This window comes from Lycorma delicatula, chromosome 3 (assembly GCF_047948215.1).
Source record: "Lycorma delicatula isolate Av1 chromosome 3, ASM4794821v1, whole genome shotgun sequence".
NCBI classification, from domain to species: domain Eukaryota; kingdom Metazoa; phylum Arthropoda; class Insecta; order Hemiptera; family Fulgoridae; genus Lycorma; species Lycorma delicatula.
The window spans coordinates 116,911,791-116,934,134 of NC_134457.1; the positions used below are offsets into that span (position 1 = coordinate 116,911,791).

Sequence of the window (22,344 nt, forward strand, 5' to 3'; positions counted from 1 at the left end):
AGTGCATTGGAATAAATATAAGTAAAAATTATTGATTCTTAGCTGGTTGAATTTATGTGGCGACAACTATAAATTAATGCTGATCTGTTTTACAAAATAATGTATAGTATAATAGAATTCTTGTCGTTCGGTGATGTTATGCGTATAAGAGTATATAAGTATAGTTCTATACTTTCTTTCTTTTTTCTGTTTAGCCTCCGGTAATTACCTTTCAGATAATACTTCGTAGGATGAATGAGGATGATATGTATGAGTGTAAATGAAGTGTAGTCTTGTACAGTCTCTGTTTGACCATTCCTGAGATGTGTGGTTAATTGAAATCCAACCAGCAAAGAACACCGTTATCCACGATCTCGTATTCAAATCCATTAAAAAACTATTATATCTTTAGTTTACTTCCTTAATTTATTTTTTTTTAAATTATTAGTGAAAATAATAAAACAAAAATTATTAGATTAAAGTAAATGTAAAAAGGTTAATAATGAACTTAAATTAAAGGTAAATAAAAAAGAACTTAATGAAATTATTACATTAAACTAAATAAAAGTGCAATAAATCAAGAAAGATAAATAGAAAAAAAATACTGTAAGTAGTAAAACAGGTCTGCAATGCCTTTTTTAACTTGTATGACGCATAATTCCAAGAATTCCTTTAAAAGGAGCGCTTAAAGTTTAAATGATAAAATGTTCTGCCTATTAACGAAAAAGGTTCTACGACACTTAATTAAACATAGTTATTATAATTTTTTGCATTAAGTTCTGAAAGCGGGCTTATACATTTTTAAAGGATTTCTGTGAAATTACGCATTAAATGATTTTTTTATGCAGACTCTGATCGCATACTGAAAGATTACGAATGGTCTTTTGAACATGTAGCGTTTCCTGTCTTTCCGTAACAATTTATTGGTCATTTAATAATGCGGCCAATTTTATTTATAAAAAAAATAAGAAATTTTAGAAATATCTTATTAAAGTTTCTCAAAAATTAAGAAATTTAATAATTAGTTCTGACTTTGTGGATATTAAATATAAATTAACAGCCGCAAAAATTTCAGTCAATTTTTCCGCTGTGGAGTTTACTAAGTAAAATCATGATTAATGTCAGAGGAAATAAATAATAACTTGTTCATAGAATTAGTTCAAAAAGAACTATTTTATTTAATTTTGCATAGCTAAGTAACGTATACAATGTTACATCAAAAATAATTCAGGCTTCTTCTCGTGGTATGTTAAGTTATAAATCTAAACTGTTAATTCAAACCCAGATGAAATGTTTTAAACATTAATACTATAATTATAAATTAATTAAAGTCATTTTAAGCCATTTTTATTGTACTATTATAATGAATCCCTTTATCAGGAAACTAAATCAGTGTAAAATTTATGTATCATATGATATGTCAGTTCTTCATTAACATTTTTTACCAAGAATATTTACTTCATATGTTTAAAAAAAAACACATTGTTTCAATAAAATTTATTTATTTCAAAACAACAACGTGCTTATATCCAATTACAGTAACTTTATGATAGATGAATTTTGTACCGTATGAAAATGCCATATCTGACTAGGATTCAAACGTTGGATCTTCGGAAAAGCCGAGACGCTACCACTTCTCCATGGAGATCAGCCTTTAAATTGATTTCTCGTTCAAAAGTTTTTCAAACATAAAGCTTTTAAATCTCATGTTCGATTTTCAAGATGCCAAAGACCACCTTTTATTCTGCTGACGTACTCCTGAAACTAAACAATAACAATGAACACGATAGTAAGGAAAAATCGTAAACTCTATGATTAAAATAAATACGACTAGTGTATTTTTTGTTCGATTCTTTTGAATGAAACCTTCTGTGAAGTCAGATTTATAAATTAATATGCTAAAATAAAATCAGTTAATTTGTTATTAGTAAGTTTGAAAATTATTTGTCAACAAAAGGAATAACCTACTTATGTGTAGGTGTATTAAAAAAAAAGATTATTGATGTTGAATATATATTGTTTTAATACATGGTTTACTTTCTAAACAAAAAGTGAACAAAATAAAAGTCACCAAAAAACTTATTCTAATGTTGCGCTCTGAAAAATAGAAAACCTGTTTATAAAGCAATATTTATTTCTTTTAACCGAGTTGGACGTAATAGTAAAATAAAACCAATAATAGTACCTCGTTTACTAGTTTTAACTTGAAGTTTATTTAAATTACAAATGTATTCATACGTTTGTATAAATGCCAAAGAACTTCGCGCTCGTTGTAGATCAATGATCCGTATGTAAATTAACAAAATTGTTTATTACTTCATATTATAAGTATACTGTTCAATAATATTTACGTTACTGGTTATGCATGTCCTCATTTCACGGTTGTTATTTTATTTATTCAAATAAAATGTTTTATAAAATCTTTATCGGCTCATATTTCATAATAATTTAATAACAACCTGAACATATAATTATTGGGTAAAATACAAAATTATGTTGCCCAAAATATTCTGTATTTTGAATTATTGTCTCTAACGTAAGAACTTAAAAATATCAAACTGCAACAACATTTTCATCGGTAAAGATTACTATACAACTTAAAGAATATTATGGTTATTAGAAAATTTTATTTTTAGATAAGTTTCAGTTTTATAATCAGCAGACTTAACTAATTGAAATTTTATTGTAAGTTTGATATTTGAAACGCACGTTCGTGCGTTTTTTACAGTTAAAAATACAAAATATTTTAGGCGAATAAATACTGTAATTCAGAACTTTCGATATTTTATTAAGGTTACTGATTTTTAATCTTTTAAAAGCTTAGAAAATAATTTTTAACAAATAAATTTTCCCATCGGAATGGAAGATGTCACAATTAACGATGGTCCCAAAACCGGGCAAAGCTGTAGAAGATGTACCTTCGTATAGACCTAATTTAGGCTAAATTTGGCCTTTTACCTAACGTCTCTAAGATCTTTGAGAGGCTCTTCCTTTGAAAATTAGACCTATTTTAGTAGAAAGATTGTTATTCCTGATTTGATTTCCAGAGAGGGCACTCTACCACTGAATAAATTCCTAGAATTTTTGATGTCATCACCAGTTGTTTGGAATGGAAGGAATACTGCTCGGTGGTATTTCTTTATATCCAACGGACTTTCGTTAAGGTATGGTTGCCTGTTCTGCTTTACAATCTTAAAATGAGCCTGCGACAACTTTTTTATTTGGTATTACGCAACTACCTGGATAGATGGTTCTTACAAGTTAAATACGGCCAAAAGTTAAGAGGATTTTTTGATACGAAACCGGGATTCCGCAGGATTCAGTCTTAGGCCCGGTTTTGTTTTTAGGCTACTCTGCTGATCTTCCTAGGACGGAAAATATCATTCTTGCGTCCTTTGCTGATGACGGCGAATATGGTGGTTGACGTAAACCCAACAGTAGCGTCGGAGAAATTGCAATCGGAATCAGACCTTCTCATTGAATGGCTAGTCAAATGGAAGGTACATGTTTGTAAAGTCGAATCATGTGACGTTTGCGATGGGGAAGACGAGTTTCCCCACAAGTCTGGCTAGATGGAGTTCACATATCTCATTCGGAAAATGTAGATACCTTGGATTTCATTTGGACCGCCATCTTACATAGAAAAATTATGTAAGAGAAAAGAGGAAACAATTAAGTATCAAGCTTAGACAGTTGAACTGGTTATTAATAAGAAAGTCCGTATCATCGTTAAATAACAAACTGTTGTACAAGGTGCTTTTAAAGCCGATGGGGCCTACGGGATACAACTTGGGTTACGGCGAGCAACAGCAATATCGACATCACCCAAAGGTTCCAGAAAAATGTGCTGAGGAACACTTCGGAAGCGCCATCGTTTGCGAAGAGCAAGGAGATCCACAATTACCTAGGAATGCCATCTATTTGTGAAGAAATCCACCGTCTAAGTTCAAAGTCGGTACTTAAGCTTAACGCACACGAAAACCATCAGGCTGTTAATCTTTTGGATAATACTGAAGATGTGAGACGACTAAAGAAGCTGCATGTATTAGATCTAGAGACTCTTATCTGTAGAATATCATCCTTTTGTTACTGAAATTTTTGCTGATACTCTTTATAAATTATTTTAATTTAGTAATATGAATTCTTTTGTTTTTTGTTTACGAATTGTTTAAGTTTCGTGGTTTTGACTTTGTGTCTTATATGTTACCACTGTTAATTTTTTATGTCTTCTTTTTTTTCTCATGTATGACTTGTGACAATTTTTTTTAGTACTCAATTGGTTGTTCTGTTTTTTTAATCGTTTAATTTTATTGTTCTCAATGCCTATGTTAAAAAGCATAATAATAAAATAAAATAAATTTTCTAATTTGTTTAAATATAACTTTTAACAATTATAAATTTTGACATAAATATTAATCGTGTTACTAAACTCTATTTACAAATTATATAATTTTACAATCGGAAATAAAAATTTAGTAGGATAATCTAAATGCAAATTTATCTCATTATCATATGTAGTTTGAAACTCGTTTTCGTACGTATTGATTTATTTAGTTATCTACACATTGTAAATTAATTATTGATAATTTTTAAACAAAACTCATCGTAGTAATAAAATAAATAAAAAAATATTTTAAAATAACAATTGATAGTATACTATTCTGTGATCAGATCTGATTTTTAAAATATTATTTTAAACTTTTATCCTTGAAAAATCCGCTTAGGACAGAAAAAGAAATAAGGTAGCGTAAATATTATTTAGAAATCATGAGGACATAATGTGATGGACCTGCCTTAGGGTAGATAAGTATATTTTGATAAGAAAACAAAAAGATAACAGTATTTAAAATACAAATCTAGAGTTTAATTAACCAGTTATTACTGAACTGTACAACTGCTTTCTCCCGTTAAATGGTGTTGCAAGTGACACTTATTGTTAATAGCAAATTAATATTGATTCACAAACCCATTTAGTGTGATGCCGAATAGAATTAGTGATTTAAAATAAAAAATAAAAATTTGTAAAAGTTTCGTAAAAATCAAATCCACTGTTATTAAAAGTATTAAAAATATGGTCGTGTCAATGATAATAATTTAGTAGTTTTGCATTCATGTTTAACTGGTTTGTTGTGATTATTGCGTAAATATCTTACTGAAATATTTTTAAAATCCCTAATATATTTATTAGTTATTGATGGTTTTATGACGCAACCTAGTCTTTTTTCGATCACTACTTAATATAGATCAACATTTTGTACAGATTTCAAATAGCAGTATATATATTTTAATAGATGAAATTTAAAAAATAAATAAATAAATATATAAAGAAACAAGAATAAAGTATTATAAATATATTACTACATCAGTTGTTCTAACATAAATGGAAGTGAACTTGGGTGGAGACTACATACATAAAATAAACTAATACAAGTTTCCGAGAATATGTCTTTAAGAATTGTAAGTGGTTATTCCAAGATATAACGAAATCACAAATTAATTCTATGAAGGAGTTTATAACAAACTAGAAAAATATAAGATTAGATAACTTATGTATATGACGGTTTAGAAAGTATTGTCACCTCAGATGTGCTTTTTAGATCTGCAAGGAGAAGATTTGAAGGCAAGGCGATAGAAAATGGTAATTGATAAAAAATTGATTGTTAATTTTATACAGTCTATTATTTACCTTATTGCCACTTAACTAATTAATTATTTTATTGACAAGATATTCCTATTCTATTTAATTTGTTTATTTCAAATTCAAGTATCAAAATTTATTTGACTGTTCTTTGAATTTTCGCAAATATATCCAGTACTGGCTTCTGAAAAGAAAGAAACTGATCGTCGTTGGTAAATCATTTTCCAACAAATCTATGTGTTTTACCATGCCGTGCCGTAGTTGAACTTTGCTCTATATAGATTATGGAGATTGCGTTATGAGGATTTGCAACTATGTTAATTTTCCTTTCACCTTTACTACCTCTTATATTTTATTATTTCAACTAATCGAAAAAAATTGTACATCTTAAATTCATTTTTTTTAATTTAGGTAATATTTCAAATTAAAGTATCCTATAATCTGAAAAAAAATACTCCTTCAAGAATTTTATGTTTCTCAATTAATTTTATTTTCTATATTTTTATTTTAGTTGTTTCTCAGTATCTATGGTATGTGTCCAAGCGCTTGTTCGTTCTTGCAACAAATAACCTGAATAATAAAAATTACTTTCCACATATTTAATTATTATTTATTATTATTATTACTTAACTTTTATTAGCGATTACATCCCAACATCTATCCTTTTTTATACCGTATCTATAAAATATGGCTAATTATAAATTACATATGTATATATTAAGGTCATTAAAAGGTATTTAACTGAACAGCTGCAACGCAGCTATTTTTCCTCATTAAAATTTTTATCACATTTCATTCATTTCTGTTTTAATAAATAAAACAAGAATAAAATATTTTTTTCTTAATTAAATATTATATACATATATTTTAAAATAACTATTCACTCCTAAAAGTATTAATTAGCTTTTAATATTGGAATATATTACTCACTTTTCATAATATTTTCACGTTAATTTTCCTGTATTTGTCGCTCACGCTTGTAAACAGCAGCAATCTTTATAACTAAATATAGACTCAAAAATATTTCTCAAGTTGAATACCCTGTTTTTTATGCATATTATGTATTTTGAAAAAACCATTCAGTTATTATATTATTATGACAAACTAACTCTGAGGTCTGGTAAGAAATTAATTAATATAATATAAAAAAAATTATATTATTTAAAACTAGTTGTAATTAAATTTGACTTTATTGAAGCACGATACAAAAAGTAAATAATGTATATAGAGAGGTCTACAATATATCAAAGACTAAATTATTATTAAATCATGGTAAGGCCTTGCCACTATATTGAAATACAGCACGAACAAAAATTCTGACCTTTAGGAGTGAATAACTGTGTACATCAATGTTAAATAAAAATATCTTTAAAAAAATATTTGTTTAGTAAGCATTTTGGGGGGGGGGGTAACATTCAATTTGTTTTAAAATTCGACACCAAATTAAAATCAACTACTTATCTAATCTTAAATTAATTCCAAATTCAACAATATTTAATTTAAAGAAAAGTTTTTATAACATTATTTTTATGTTTTGAACCTTTTTCTTGAAGTTGACTTATTTTTTTAAATTTGTTTAATTTAGAATTTATATATTTATTTTTAATTTTTTGTAGGGGCTAAAAAATTAAAAGAAAAAACAAAAAAAATTGAAAAATAAAAATATATCATTACTGAGTGTGAGCCAAGACATCAGAAATGCAGGATAATTAATTTCCAGGATTATCGATATTTTAAAAACAATTTTAAGCGTAGTTTATAACTGGTGTTATAAGATTTTTAAAAAAATTGTAGACTATATTTGACGAGATCACTAAATAAAACATAGCCCATTCTTTAGGAAAGTTAAGTTATGATTATTAAACCGATATAATTGCTAATCGTGCATGAAAATCTATCGGTTATTTTGGACTCGTATCTCAAACCCAGTCTGAGAGATCTTCTTCCGTTTTAAATTATGTACTCCTATAATTTTGTAGCGATAATCCAGTCAGTACTAATTTTTTTAAATATATTAACCGGTCAGGGGTTTCTTCCCCCTGGGTCTCCGCTGTGTTCATTATTCTCATGGGTGTGAAAAAAATACTGGTAAATAACAATTAAAGTATACAGACCTTAAAAATACCTGACAAAGAAATTAAATTACAAGACAGAATAGTAGTAACTATAGTAATTAAAAAACTTTTAATTACTCGTCAAACTTTTAATCGTCAAAAAAACGTTTGACGATAAAGTATTCATAACTTCACCTTCAAGGGGGCTAGGACCTCGATCTACGGCTTAAAGCCTTCGCTGGAATAACATGAATGTATCCAGAAAATTTGAACGCAATCGGTTAGTTGGTTCTTACGCGATGCTATTGCAAACAGACAGACAGAACCCGCCACAAACTTTCGCATTTACATATTAAATATAATAATAATCCAGTTTTAATAATAATATCGCCTTTGAGATATTGTAACACTCCTGGCGCATTGTAAAAAGATTTTATTGAGATGATAGAATTATATGATGGAAAGTATCACAAAAAGAAACGACCTCTTTTGGAAGATTGTACTGTACGTTTGTTGTTGTTGAACAAGTAACTGGTTTTGTTGAATTTTATGGTCGCACTTATTATTGTATTTTATTGCAATGCGAGACTTAGCGGTTTTTTTAACAGTTTGGTCAGTCTCTGAGCAAAAGCATGAAATTGATGGTGTCATCGTAATCTGTTTTCCTGACCCAGGTTTTACCAGATACAAGTAGGGACTTGTAATTCAATCATTTGTCAGCGGAATAATTTGATTCACTAAAAATAGAATACTATTAATACGAGTATACATATACAACCAAATAAATTGACGATGTGACCTATAATATGTAATGTATTCTTTTTTTTTAAATAGAATAAATTATATTTCAGTTATGGGAATTTAAGTAATAATAGTTAATTCTTTTTTATTAATTTTTAACAAAAACGCTCTTTAATCTGTCTACATTACAGATGATTCTTGTCGCATTTCTTTCATTACTGGAACTTGCCTATTATGAACTTTTACTTATATCTCAGTTACCTACCTCATTTTTCTTGTAAAAATTATTCTTTTCTAATTTTAACACAATTTTCCTTAGAATTATAAAGTTTTATTTCAGCTTACATATCGAATCCTCGGCATTTACTAAAAAAAAACAAAAACCGTGTTCATATTGAAATCTTAAAATCTACATAGTCTGTTTGCTAAATAGATGGTTTTGTTGATTTGAGATCTACAATTATTCCTTGCGCCTTAGTTTTTCTGATACTCTGCGATGCTCTTTATTCAGTGTCTATTAGTCTTTTCGTCAATGAATTGGTATTCTAATTATTATGTTTTTTTGTTAATAGATAGTATATACAAAACATAAAATAATATGTAAAATGTTGATTTATTTTTAAAAAAATTTGGTGTGACAAAAGTTTTAAATTAATTATTTTAAATTTGCGTTATTTCTGAAAACCAATTAAAATTGATGATTCAGTAACAGTTAATATTATTTATCATCGTTTCTTTTTGATTTTAGTTGCCGACTTTAAACGAATGTGTAATATTTGTACCTAATTGAGTCAAGAAATTTTTTTTGAATAAAAATTATGTTAAAAATAAGTTATGAACCGCAATGAAAAGATTGATATACGTAAACTTATATTAACAAATAGGTTAATATTAAATTCACGCTAATTAATTCCACTTATGTTAATGATTTCTGAATTACCCGGCGACATATAATCCGGATGCGGGAAGACGCCCTGTTTTGGAGTATCATCTTAATGAAATATTTTTCTTTGCAAAAGAAGGTTTTTTTTTGAGATGACGGCCATCAACTGCTCTGGTTATTAGCCCCAAATGAAAGTTTGTAGCGTATGAAAAATGCCAGTCTGACCGGGGGATTCAAACCCGGGACTCTGGATGAAAGGCCGAGATGCTACCACTCCGCCACGGAGTTCGACAGAAAAAAAAATTATTAAAATTTATTATAAAAAGAGGAAACGTTTGTTTGTGTTAACAAAAATCTCAAGAACCGCTAAACTAATCGCTACCAAATTTTAACAGTAGCTTCATTATGTAGTCCGGAATATCATAGACTATATTAAGATGAATTATTTGTTAAAACGTATAAATAATCCGTTACGGTGCTGCATTTCTTATTCGGGCTGCTAGGTGGCGATGTGGTAAATTCTCATTCATTTTCTTATGACGAGCCGCTCTCAAGATATTTTTCAATGGAGGTCTCATTGAAATTGAAGACAAAGTTGAAAGTCTTGGTGAAAAATATTTATGTGATTTCGGTTTACCTACATCAATTCGTGATGAAGAAGATAATGAAAACCCCTATGATACAATGTTCTAAAATTCTTTTAATATCAATGAATTTCAAGAGTATTTAAATATTAACCTTTCTAAATTAGTATCAGATCAGTGCCAAGCATATGGTTATGGTTCCATCACTCACAATATCTATAGTAATAGAAAAAAAATATTTTTTTTAGTTGCTTCTAGAGGTACTGGAAAACCTTTTTGATTAATCTATTTTTCGCAAATGTTCGATCGACGGATAGCTTGTCTCTTGGTGAAGCATTGTCAAGTATCGCTGCAACGCTCCTTTCTGGTAGTAGTACTACTTATTAAATTTCTAAATTGCCATTAAATGTATCATGAGGAAAAGATTCAGTTTGCTCTGTACGTAAAAATGGTCCTATCGGTAAACTTTTCCAAGATTCAAAACTTTTATACGGTATGAATCCTCCATGATTCATCGAGATCATGTTGAAGCGATTGACCGTACTCTCAAAGACCTTAAGGTTATGTTACAAGTTGATGAGAGGCATAAATTTTGTCTTTGCAGGAGATTTTTTGGTAAACTTTGCCAATGTGGGCAAAGACGCGACGGGAATGCTAGTATTTTATAAAATTATTTTTTCTATCACTTTTTCACCCAAAAATGTCTTTTTTATAATAATTATATTTGAATCGACAAAATTAAAGGAAAAAAATTTGTACCTAATTTCCAAAACTCCCGGTTATTTGATAGCGTAGATTAAAAGTATGAATTAGCGTAGTCTCAAACTACGTCACAATTGTGAATGAAAATTTTTTAAACTTTCGTAGATCGATGGAATTTTACCCTAGATAAATAATTTGATGCACATATAATAATATGTATAATTGTATTCAGTTTTTTATTCCGAGCGTTACAGGCTGGTTATCGTAAGCACATCTTACGTCACACTTAAATTCAATTAGTTGATTGTACTTCATTATAGCCTAAATGTTTCTGAACATATTATGGAATAAAGGCTTATTTACGAGTATTTAGGTATTAATGCTAGGGTATTATACCTAACGAGTATAATTCTCGTATTTAGATAGATAAGTAGAGACGTATAATTTCTTATAAATTATTTTTTTTCAAACGAACTGCTGATAGTATGTTCAAACAATTTCATAATCTATTGAATTCTATCGAATTCTGTGCAAAAATTATGGATGTGTAAAAAGTCAAAATTGAATTATAATTTTGAGATGAAAATGTGAATTGATATATCTAGTTTCTCGATTTTGAACGCTCGTTGGCCGCTAAAGTAATTCCACATTATCACTAGAATATGATCAATTATTTCTTAAATAATTAGTATTAAATTTCCAAAAAAAAAGATGTCAGGTCTTCTCAAATTCGTTGCACAGTGTGACTTATCACAAAACAACCTTTTCATGTAGATTATATAATTGAAAAATTAAAGAAAGATCGAAATTCAGAGATTTTTACTCAATAATAAACGCCAATTAACTTGTTATGGTAATGTTATCCTCTGTCACAATTTTGATTGAAAACTTCCTAAATTTCGACTTAAAAGTAAAATTTTCTTGACCATTTTTTTCTGTAAATTTCATGGGTGCCCCAGTTTTTTATTCTGAAAGCTGATTGGCTGATAAGCTTTATCTAATATCTATATTTATTATTTTAAATTTTATTAGTCTGTTATATTTCATAACATCCTAAAAAATGATTAAAAATTTTATTAAATAAATCTTTTATTCCTGAATTTGGATGGCAGCACCTAATTCAGTATTGAGCTTGTGCAGATAATCTGTGATTAAGATGTTTTTTTTGAGGGGGAAATCGTCATTTAATTGACTGCTTTTATATTAATATCCCTTCCTTTCTATTTTTTGTTAATCTTTAACCTCAATTTAATTACTATATTTCACGTCTTCAGTTTCATCTTTAGCTACCATTAAGCGCTAAAGAACACTAGAAAAAAATATTTTTAAGGACGTGTTTATAATTCTTAATTCTATATTTGATGCTTGAAGTTATTTTCCAAACGAATTCTCTCGTTTTCCATCCCAATCTGATTTTGAGCTTTACCTCATTTATAGTAATCCTTTGTGATTTTACTTCCTAAGTAGAAAAATTCTGTAACTTATGATATAATTCAATCATCTAACTTAATATTTAATTCTTCATTACTCTCCTTTCATTAAAATTGAGTAGCGGAAAATTTGTAGATCTGTTCTAATTTGCCGCGAAGGTCCGTTATGCTTCCGTTAATGTAAAATGTTACTTATTGAAAATAATTATTGATATAGTAAAACCCTTTTTTAATGTTCATTAATAGTCGCTCATAAGGTCTACCAAAGATTCTGGGTGTGGAAAAAATATTATTAATTAAGAAAACACATCACAATGAATTTTTTAAATACGTTTTTGAAATAATAAATTCCCATGAAAAAATTAAATATGACCTAAAATTTCTCAAGTCTCATAACTTAAATTTTTGCTTATACTTTTCAATAACTTGTATTCAAAATAATTATTTAAATTTCATCATGAAGAAATAAAATATATAATAAGTTTATTTTATTTATAAACTTATATGTCTGTGAATGTATTATTAGTTGTGAATGACTTAAAATGTTTCGTAATATTTTGTTTTGAATTTCTTGTTTAAAACACTATACTATACAATATTAGTTCCTAATAAATACATAAAAAATTTATTTCAGATTTTGTATACAATAGATTTTATTTTATAAATAATTTAAGTTTACAAATCTATAATCGCTTGTAGATAGTTACCTATTAAGTGTGGCTTACGTTTACTATATTGTTATAATATTAGTTGTATGGCAGTAATAGTGAAAAAATTCGTTACACAATTCTTTGCAGTTAACAATCACGGTTTGTGGTAATTATTTTTATAAAACCATGTCAACCAGTATTTTACTGCAGAAATGATCTTTTATTCAGTTATAATCCTTTATGCACGGTAATCCTTCAATGCTTTATGTCGTAATCTTTAATTTAGAGTGTGATGAAAATAAAGTTATCTTTTGTAGGATATATTTATTTTTAACTGACAACGTTACTTAAATTGCAATTATGTCTTTCACACTTACATAAATTTCATTATAATGACTAAATATAAGAGGTTATGCGTGAAAATAAATTTAGTAGTCGTTAAATAATTTTGATAAACGCGATTTCTTTATATTTGAAGATTATTTTACTGTTAATTATTAAGAAAAATATTACATGAATTTATCATATTATTGGGATTCTTCCAAAAATGAAAAGAATCGTTAAAAATTAATTTCTTTGTATTCTACATTTTTATCAAAAATTACTTTAAAAAGAAAAGATTGTTGCGCAGTTCTGCATAAGAAGACCGATATTTCGTTATTTTATTGACACAAGCATCAAGTATAAACTCGCTCACCATTGTGATTCACTGCATAAGCGCGTATGAAAAATTCACCAATACAAACCTCAAATTGAGATTGTCAACCAATTTTCATTAAATTTTCAGATGCACAACTTCAGTTACGCTACTATCGCATATCAAAATCTCACTGAAATTTATCTAATAGTTTTGGAGATTTTTGGCCAAAAGTTTTATTTATAGGCCTATATAAATGTACAGTATATATTTAAGGAAATTACATTTTACCTATACAGTATTTTTGTACTCCTGATACCTCAAAAAATAAGAAAATTCGATTTCATCCCCCCATTCCACCTTGCGACCGAAAGTAATACCGTACTTTCCTTCGAAAAATCAGTAAAAAAATGAAAATTTTAAGCTAGGATAAACATAATGATTTTACCGGTAGACGATTAATACAATTTTTAATTATACTTTTCTTCGAGAAAGAAATTCTTATAAGACATTCGAAAAATAATAATTATTTGTAAAAAATATTATAAGGAAAAATCAAACGAAGTTTTTCAGTTTTGTTTTGAAAAATTTGTTTCATTATAATCTATCATTTTTATGTGGTGATTTGAGATTTTTTTATAATAAATATATTTTTTGTAAAAACTTTTAAATCTTATACCTTTTGTATACTATTATTTGTCACAACAAATTAATTATTTCATTTATTTTTTTATTGTCTTCGTGGATATAATAAAGGACTATAGTTACAGAACTTCCTACATTCAACCTTCGTTTTGCCTTCCTACTTCTATGCAAAAACATTTTCTCCAATTCTCTATTCATTAAAGCAATCCTTTTTTTCTAACAGAGAATGTAATCACTATTCTCAATGTTTCTTCAGGTACTTCTTCCATTCAGTTCTTCAGCTACCCTAATACGTGATTACAGAATATAATCATTCATTTTTTGTTTGTTTTGTTTTCCAGAAACCGTATATTGAAAAGAAAGAAAATTACGAATATAACAAGTTATAATTTATTTATAATACTTCACTTAAATTTCAGTAAAATTTCAAACAAGTGTCTCTTTTGATTATAAAAATCAATACATTTAAAGAATACTACTGATCGAAACAAGGAATATTCACTTAGAAATTATCTGTGTTGAGTTTTATTTCCATTGAAATTGACTTGTTTACAAATGAATGCACGCAATTTATTATATTTTATACATAGTTATACGGTATATTTTTATACATCACTTATGTCTATTGAAATTGAAATCCTGTTACGGCGATCAAACTATAATAATTCTTTCCTTCGTTATTATATATATATATTTTTTTTTAATTTTAATTTATTTTCTTTCTGGTTATTTAAATCATAATCAATAAATAAAGAAAAGTAAATTTTGCCTTTAACGCTATTTGAATAGGTTCACTTTTTTTTCTTTTAAGAGGGATTTAATTCCCGTCTAGATATAAGTAACAAAAAGAAAATGTAATAATTAAGTACTTAATTTAGAGTGACCTTAATATGTAATGACGCTGCGGGTAATAAATTACAATGTAAAATCTTCAAGGTATTTTTCTTCTTGTTACGCACATTTCCTGCTTCAACTGTATCTATTGTTATTAAACCGTAAGTTCTTTAATTTATACTAAATTTATTACGAATAAATCGAATATAGTTGCAATTTTTTTTTTAATTCTATAAAGTGGAATTACAAATTTAACCACCAACGGCGATTAAATACATTGTAACTCATCATTTAGCATTTTTCTCATCCTTCATTATATTATACGCGTGGTACATCTAACTAAAAATAGTTTCTTGTATTGTTTGCCGAAAGTAACTTAAAAGTAAGAGTATAATTTTTACCATTAAGGTTATTTTTACCAGGTGGCAGCACTGTTCGATTGTTGTATTTCACATTTGTCATATGTTAGCTGCTGTACTTTAATCATGAAATGATTTACACGGTAAAATAACATTCGATAAAACGTATCACGGAAAAGCATGTTCTATGAAAAACTAACTTCTCCAACTTCATTATTTTTTTTTTTAATCCGTACAATTATTTAATAGGAAAACTAATTCGCTCTAAGTGCATAAATTTAAAGAAACTGGATTTATAAAAAATGAACAAAATCCTAAATGTGCTTGCTCAACTCGCTTAGTTGAAAAATTTCGCCGTGTTTCGTGAAAGCGTTGTTAAAGATGTAAGAACATCAATTCTATGCCGGTCACACAGCAGTAAGGGATTACTACTGAGCTAATCCTAATGCAGATTTTAAAGAAGTTGGTTTGACATGCATTTAACATTCAGTTAAAACAGAGATTGAAGCCATTAGCCACAGTGAGAACATCAGTGTCGTAGATCTTTTATTAGGTGTTATTTTAAATCAAAGCAGTTGATAAATTTGAAAGAAAATTATTTTCGGTGACGAAGCGCATTTCCACCTTAACATACAATAAAATAAGTAAAATTATCGCATCTGGATCAATGAAAATCCTAGAGAAATTTATGTACAAGCCAACATCTCATTTGTTTTTGTGTTTTATGGGCTGAAAGGATTGTTGGAATCTTCTTTTTATGAAAATGAAAACCAAGCACTTACGGCTGACGGCGAATGCTACCTACATTAATTTTTATATTTTGTAGCTATGATTGATATGGATTTGGACGACATGTGGTTCTAGCAAGGTGGTGTGACATGCCATACGACTGACTAAATGATTACTTAATTGAGAACAAAGTTCAGAGGCAGCATCATTTGCAAAATAGTAAGTCAATCGGCCATTCAAGATTGTGAGATTTGAAACTGCAGAATTATTTTCTTTGGTCTTATGTGAAAAGTAAGATAAGTCCAACAATCCAGAAATAATCTGAAAAAAATATTGTTTGACGCCTAATACGTGAGATTCAACTACAATCACACTCAGATGTTACAGAAAATTTTGACAAAAAAATGACCGCAATCCCCATCTGTTTGATATTATTTTTCTTACATAATATATATTTATATGTTTGTTTTTTCTTTTTAAATTCTATTACTTTTTGTTTTGTAATTAAGGAATGTGTTAATTGAATCTATAACCTTTATTGACACTGAAAGTATTTTAAGTGAGTGAAAGTCTACAAAAGTGTTAGTTTTTTAATCTAAGATAGCTTTTTTTTGATGAGGAGGGGGAAACCCAGTTACGGACAAAGCTAGTTGTTAAGGTGCGTATGTATTCCTGCTCCCTACCGACTAAACCTAACCACCTCACCAGCTCCCCCTCCCGAGGCCGGATCCGCAATCAAGCACTTCACGGCCCCGGGAGGTGCCTTTGATCCGGAGTCTCCGTGCATCCTCACCGTCGCCCACCTGCGTAATCGCGGACGAACAACGGCTCCGCAGGGAGCTTTCCCTCACCCCTCTCGCCGATCGGTGTTGTTTTTTGGCCTCTCAGAGGACTTTTCCATGTCGATACTCGGTTCTGACGCCTTAGCCTATAATGTGGGCATCCCGTGAAGAAGACCCACACCGAGTCTCGGTCTTTTCCAGGAAGGGAAGAAGGAGTCCCAATGCCTTATCACTACCGTCCATCAGTGAAAGGACTGACGAACGGCAGCTCCGCAGGGGGCTGGCCCCATCACCTTGCCGCTCCGTCTTCTCGACTTTTCTGTTGAAGAATACGTGTGATAAAATTGTTTATTGCCCGAAACTCCTCTACTCCGGACAACATACGCTCGATGACGTTCTCGTCTGCAAGGAGCCCACTGACCATTTTACAGCCTTGGCGATCGTTAACCCACGTCCGGCAGTCCAACACGACGTGTCCAACTCCCCACAATATTAACAGAAAAGGTAGTCTGCCCTCCTCCTGGCATGTAAGTATGCCCGGAACACGCCGTGGCCAGTTAGAAATTGGGTCAACCAGTAGGATGCCTCACCGAAGTTACGGTTGATCCACGGCTCGATCTGCCGGATCAGCCGGTGAGTCCATCGGCAAGCGGAAGCTTGATCCCAGCGGGCTTGCCATTCTCGGAGGAGCCATCTATTCATTTCATCTCTGTCAGCAACCTAGATGATTCCAATCGTTTTTCTGGCTAACTTCTGAAATGGGGGAATACCCGCAATGAGAAGTGCTGCTTCCGTCGAGACGGAAGAGTATGCGGAAATGATGCACAGGACGATCCGCCTTTGTTCACCCACCAGTATTCGGTGATTTCACTCACATCCTAAAGCTTTTGACCAGACTGCCACTTCGTATAGCAAAATTGAGTTAATGACGTGGCTGTACGCTTTCCTTTTTGAAGCCCGCGGTCCAGCCACATTACCCAGGAGTTTACTTAGGACCTTTACCATCGTCCCTGCTTTCTTCGCTGCTTCTTTGATGTGCACGGCAAATGTAAGTCGATGGTTAACCAGATTCCTAAATGCTTTACCGACCTTGGGAAACGAACGTGTCTCTCTAATCTTGATCCACAGTGGAGGTAAGGAGGGTCTGCCGGCCTTATATACAAATGATGTTTTGTCTGAATATATAGATTTATTACTTTATTACCTTACTCTGTAGCCAACATTGTACTCGCCCAATAGCTTCGTTGGCGATTGCAACTACCTCGTTTCTGTCTTTTGCTGAAACAGTGCAAGATCATCTGCAAAGGCTATTGGCACGACTCCCGCTGGGTATAGTAATCGAAGTACATCATCGAACACTAGTTTTCACAATGTTGGGCTAATATCCATCCGTGGATAATATCCGATCCATGTGGCACTCCACACCTAACTGGGAAACGTTGCTGGGTATCCGTGCAGTTGTAAGTCAGATGCCTATTCTCGAAATACCGTTGATAAGTCTCTGTATTCCATTGTCTATGGAATACGGAGGCTTATTCATCTAAGATAGCTTAAGAAAAAGAAATCACGCGGTCTAAATATATTCATATTTCGGAGAGAGAAACAAGGATAGAGCTTAGTACTTAAGTATGTTGGAGTGGGTAATAGGTGATGAGTTTTACTCTGCAGGAAGTTGATACTACTTGGCCGAACCAGTTATACCATTTTAATGCGAACGACTTCTCTATACTGTCCCGGTTCACTATTAAATATATTGAGGCCTGGCGACTCACGTATAGATGCACTTATTACTTGAACGAAGGAGGCAGTTGTCTTAGAACAATGAATGTCGTATCTCTTACTTCTTACATTTAAACCTGGATACTATATTTCAAATCTTACTTTAACATGACGGACCATTCTACAATATTTTATCTCTCCTTCCAGATAATGCTGATTAATTTGTTTTAAATAATTAGTTATTTTAAATTGAAATATCCGTTTGAATATACATCAGTCTATAATTTTTACAATGTGCATGTTCTGCCGCAGGTTCCATGATATTAAACCGATTTTAATTATTATTCATTATTTTATCAATAAAGAGTATAAATTTTCAACAAATCTTTGTGCTATAGTTAGCCTAATATGATATTTGAAACTTAACATTAAACGGTAGTTTTTTTCTAGTTATTCAAGAATTGACTGATAATGTAAATTACCTTTTTAATGCACAGGATTGAAAATACCATCTGATAAGTGTAGTAGAACAACCCTGTTTATTTAAAATCATCAAATTTTACTTATCAGCCTACACATCTCCATACGTCAGAATGATATTAATAATCACTATGTCCTCTACCGTAGATATTAATTTATTTACTTGGAACAGGATCTTAACAATTTCTGAAATAGGTTCGTATAGACTTCTTAGCCATCTAACAAACACTTTCGAAATGAGAACACATACCTTGTCATATATATATATATATATATATATATATATATGTATTTTCTTCTTCTTCTTTTTGTAAGACTCTCCTGCCTATTATTTTTAGAACTGTTAAACCTTATTTGAACTGTTTAAATAAAGAGATCTTTTTGTTGAACATCTCAACTTCATTTTGACTCGAGTTCAATTTTAATTTATTTAGAAACAAGGTGATTGTGTTTTTAGTTAAAGATAATCGTATTCATTCCACTGTTCATCTGCGTGTAATCCTCCGTAAGAGGTACGATTTTTGGACTGTTTTCCGATTAGTGAACGTTGCATAGCTTTCATTCCTATCTAAACTACTCCGTGCTGCACACAATTATTGTTCGCATTAATTCCTTAAGTTAAGCATCGATCACTATAACCTATAATTCAATGATTACCTTAATAATAAGATCTAAAGTCCAATGTGAAAGTCCTTAGTTTGTGAATGTATTTATTAAATTATTATATAAATATGTATTTATATATAGAATGTATTTATTTAAATGTATTATTTATATACCTTTACAATACTGTTTTTTCTTATTGAGACTGTAATACCCAGAAATTTCTTATTTTTTATTCTTTATTTTATTTTTATTTTATCCTGTATTTCGATTAAGGATTTTATATAGTCGTGATTTTCTTCCGAAAGTTAATCAATAAAAATTTACTACTTAAAAACAAGTTTGTGAAAGGCCTGTCAGTTAAACTGACATAACTATCAATAAAATCTGAGAATATTACAGTTAATGTATGTATATTCCGATGTACAGCATTGTGTTTGTGTGTTTTATTGTTTAGATGTCTGTGTCTGTTAACTTGTTCAAGTGTTCAAGTGAAGATGTCGTGATGTAATCGTCGAGCAGTAAATCGTTGTTGCATCAGTTGAATACATCTTCTTCACTGGTGAAAGTCTTCTCTAAGATCTCGCATGGGAAACCGACTTGTATTTAATGTCTTACTCGTTTTCCTTTTCAGTTAGTTCATCGTGTTTCTTTTTTTTTCAAGTAATAAACTTAAAAATTAGTTCAACTGTAAATTAAAAAATAACAAATGCATATATATATATATATATATATATTTATATACAGTGAGAGATAGGGAGAGAAATCATTTGTACGAATAAACATTATTTAATTTTTTTGCGATTTAGATTAATACAACTTGATTTTCCTTTATAAAAGAAGTATGGTAAAAAAGATGTAGCATTATTATTAGACCATAACATAACGGAAAAACTATAATAGAATTTTTCGTTAAATAATTATTGTGTTAAATAACATTCTGTTATGTATCTATATGTATTAAAAAAAAATTTTAATAAATTAAGAACGTCTTTTCTGAACAGGTTGACTGCCATGAGACAGAGTTTCAAAGTAAAATTGGTATCCAAAAGTAGTATTAGGATAATAAAACCTTTATTGAAATTGAAAAAAAGATGGTAGCACTGGTGGATATTTTTAGCAAAATAAGTATAGCAGCCTTGGAAACGTTGCATTTTTCAGGATGGCAGAGAAATTCCATTTACGCATAAATGGCGGAGCGTCGGACTCGCACGGGTTCGGCTAGATGTTATTAAGAGCCTATCTGTACCCGCACTAAAACTATCTCACAGTTTCTCCCCCTCCGGGGCCGGCCTTGCAGTTAAGCATTGTGCAGTCCCAGGAGGTGCCCTTAGGGTCCAGATTCCCCGTGCTTCATCTCCGTCGCCCATCTGCACAAGTGCAGACGCACGACGGCTCCACAAGGGGCTGACCTTCCTTCTCAATTCCCTTTCTTCGCCAGAGTCTCAGGTCAACAGGTCAGCCTGTTAAGAATAATACGATATGGTTTACAATATATTACTCCTATTACTGAAAAATATTTTTTAGGTATACTCGTTGAAAAATATCTAAGGAGCAAAACCATTTTGAGAGTTATTAAAATTTAAAAAAAAAGTTTATACTGTATCTTAAGGTTAATTATTAATCTTCAGGTATACTTTTTTCCGCAGTTGAAACTAATATTTTACGTACAGAGTGTCGTTTTGCCGTCTTATTTTCTTAGCTATAAAATTTAGTTTTGTGACCGTTGAAACTCCATACATAGAAGATTTTGAAGGATGTTCAATAACTATAATCATCTTTTTGCCAGACGATAGATCCTTCATCACTGTACGAGAAATGGAAATAGAAGCTTTTGAATTAATTGTGAAGATTAACAATATGTATTGAATTTGAATGGTCCCGTAAAATAAGCCTAAACGATCTCAATGTACGAGAAATCTCGTACATTGAGATTTCTTGAACAGATGCTAAAGTTTTAAATATCTGTAAAAAGAGATTCATTTTTCAAAATCTAATTTATAAAAAAATAAGATTTGTCTTTAACATCCAGTCAATATATTTACATGGTTGTTATTAAACCTAGTTATCAACACTGCCTGTTCTGATCGGCCTAGAATAAAACTCAAATATCCTCTTAATTTACGAACAAGAGCACACTATCTTAGGATTCTACTACTAAATATATCTGGACTAGATATTTTGAAAATATTTAAGATCAAATAAGATTCACTACTCATTACACACTTACAAATAAGAAGCTAATTTTTTGGTTTAAGGTGAGCTGGAAAATACATTACTTCCCACCAATTCGTTTCCAACACCTATTAGGTCATAAAATATAAAAGAATGTGTAATTTAAGGACGAAATGTCATTGATTGATGACACATTCAGTCGTATAATTTCAATAGTAAGCATATCTAATCTCAATTAAACATTCTGAATAAAATTTTCCTTTAGATTTCTTGCTGTTATATAAAAAGCTTTATAGTTAAATAATACACAATTTCTTAAGTTTTTTTGTTTTTGATAATTACAACCTCTAGTATTTTATACTAATTACTTTTTAAATTTAATTGGATGAATAATTCCGAATAATATGAGTTTGTATTATAATAATATTTTTTTTAATTAAAAAGTTACTTTGACCTCAAACATAAACGAAGTGGTTAACATTTATTTCTTTATCTAGTAAATATGTATTCAATTTCTAATAACAATTAAAGAAGTTGTTGTTTTTCAGCTTACTGATCTGTGAAATTACTTGCTTACTTACAGTAGTAAGTAATTTCCTGGATTACCAGTAGGTAATCCAGGAAATTAAAATTGATCTGCTAGTGAAAGTAGATAGTATGGTATATTGATCTATGATACATAATAAGTTTTGTTGATAATAATAGTCTACATGAAGAAAT

The 22,344-nt window shown here is 29.9% G+C and overlaps 2 protein-coding genes across 4 annotated transcripts in view; one reads left to right on the plus strand and one right to left on the minus strand.

The window, feature by feature from the left end:
• Vdup1 (arrestin family protein Vdup1) overlaps positions 1 to 22,344 on the plus strand; it is a 107,780-nt gene that overhangs the window by 61,373 nt on the left and 24,063 nt on the right. The window lies entirely within an intron of this gene.
• The window catches only part of LOC142321922 (uncharacterized), a 39,521-nt gene continuing 18,647 nt past the window's right edge, over positions 1,471 to 22,344 (minus strand). For both annotated transcript variants that reach the window (XR_012755738.1, XR_012755740.1), the window contains one exon: positions 1,471 to 1,743. The gene's annotated coding sequence lies outside the window, so the exon portion shown is untranslated. The remainder of the gene's footprint in view (positions 1,744 to 22,344) is intronic.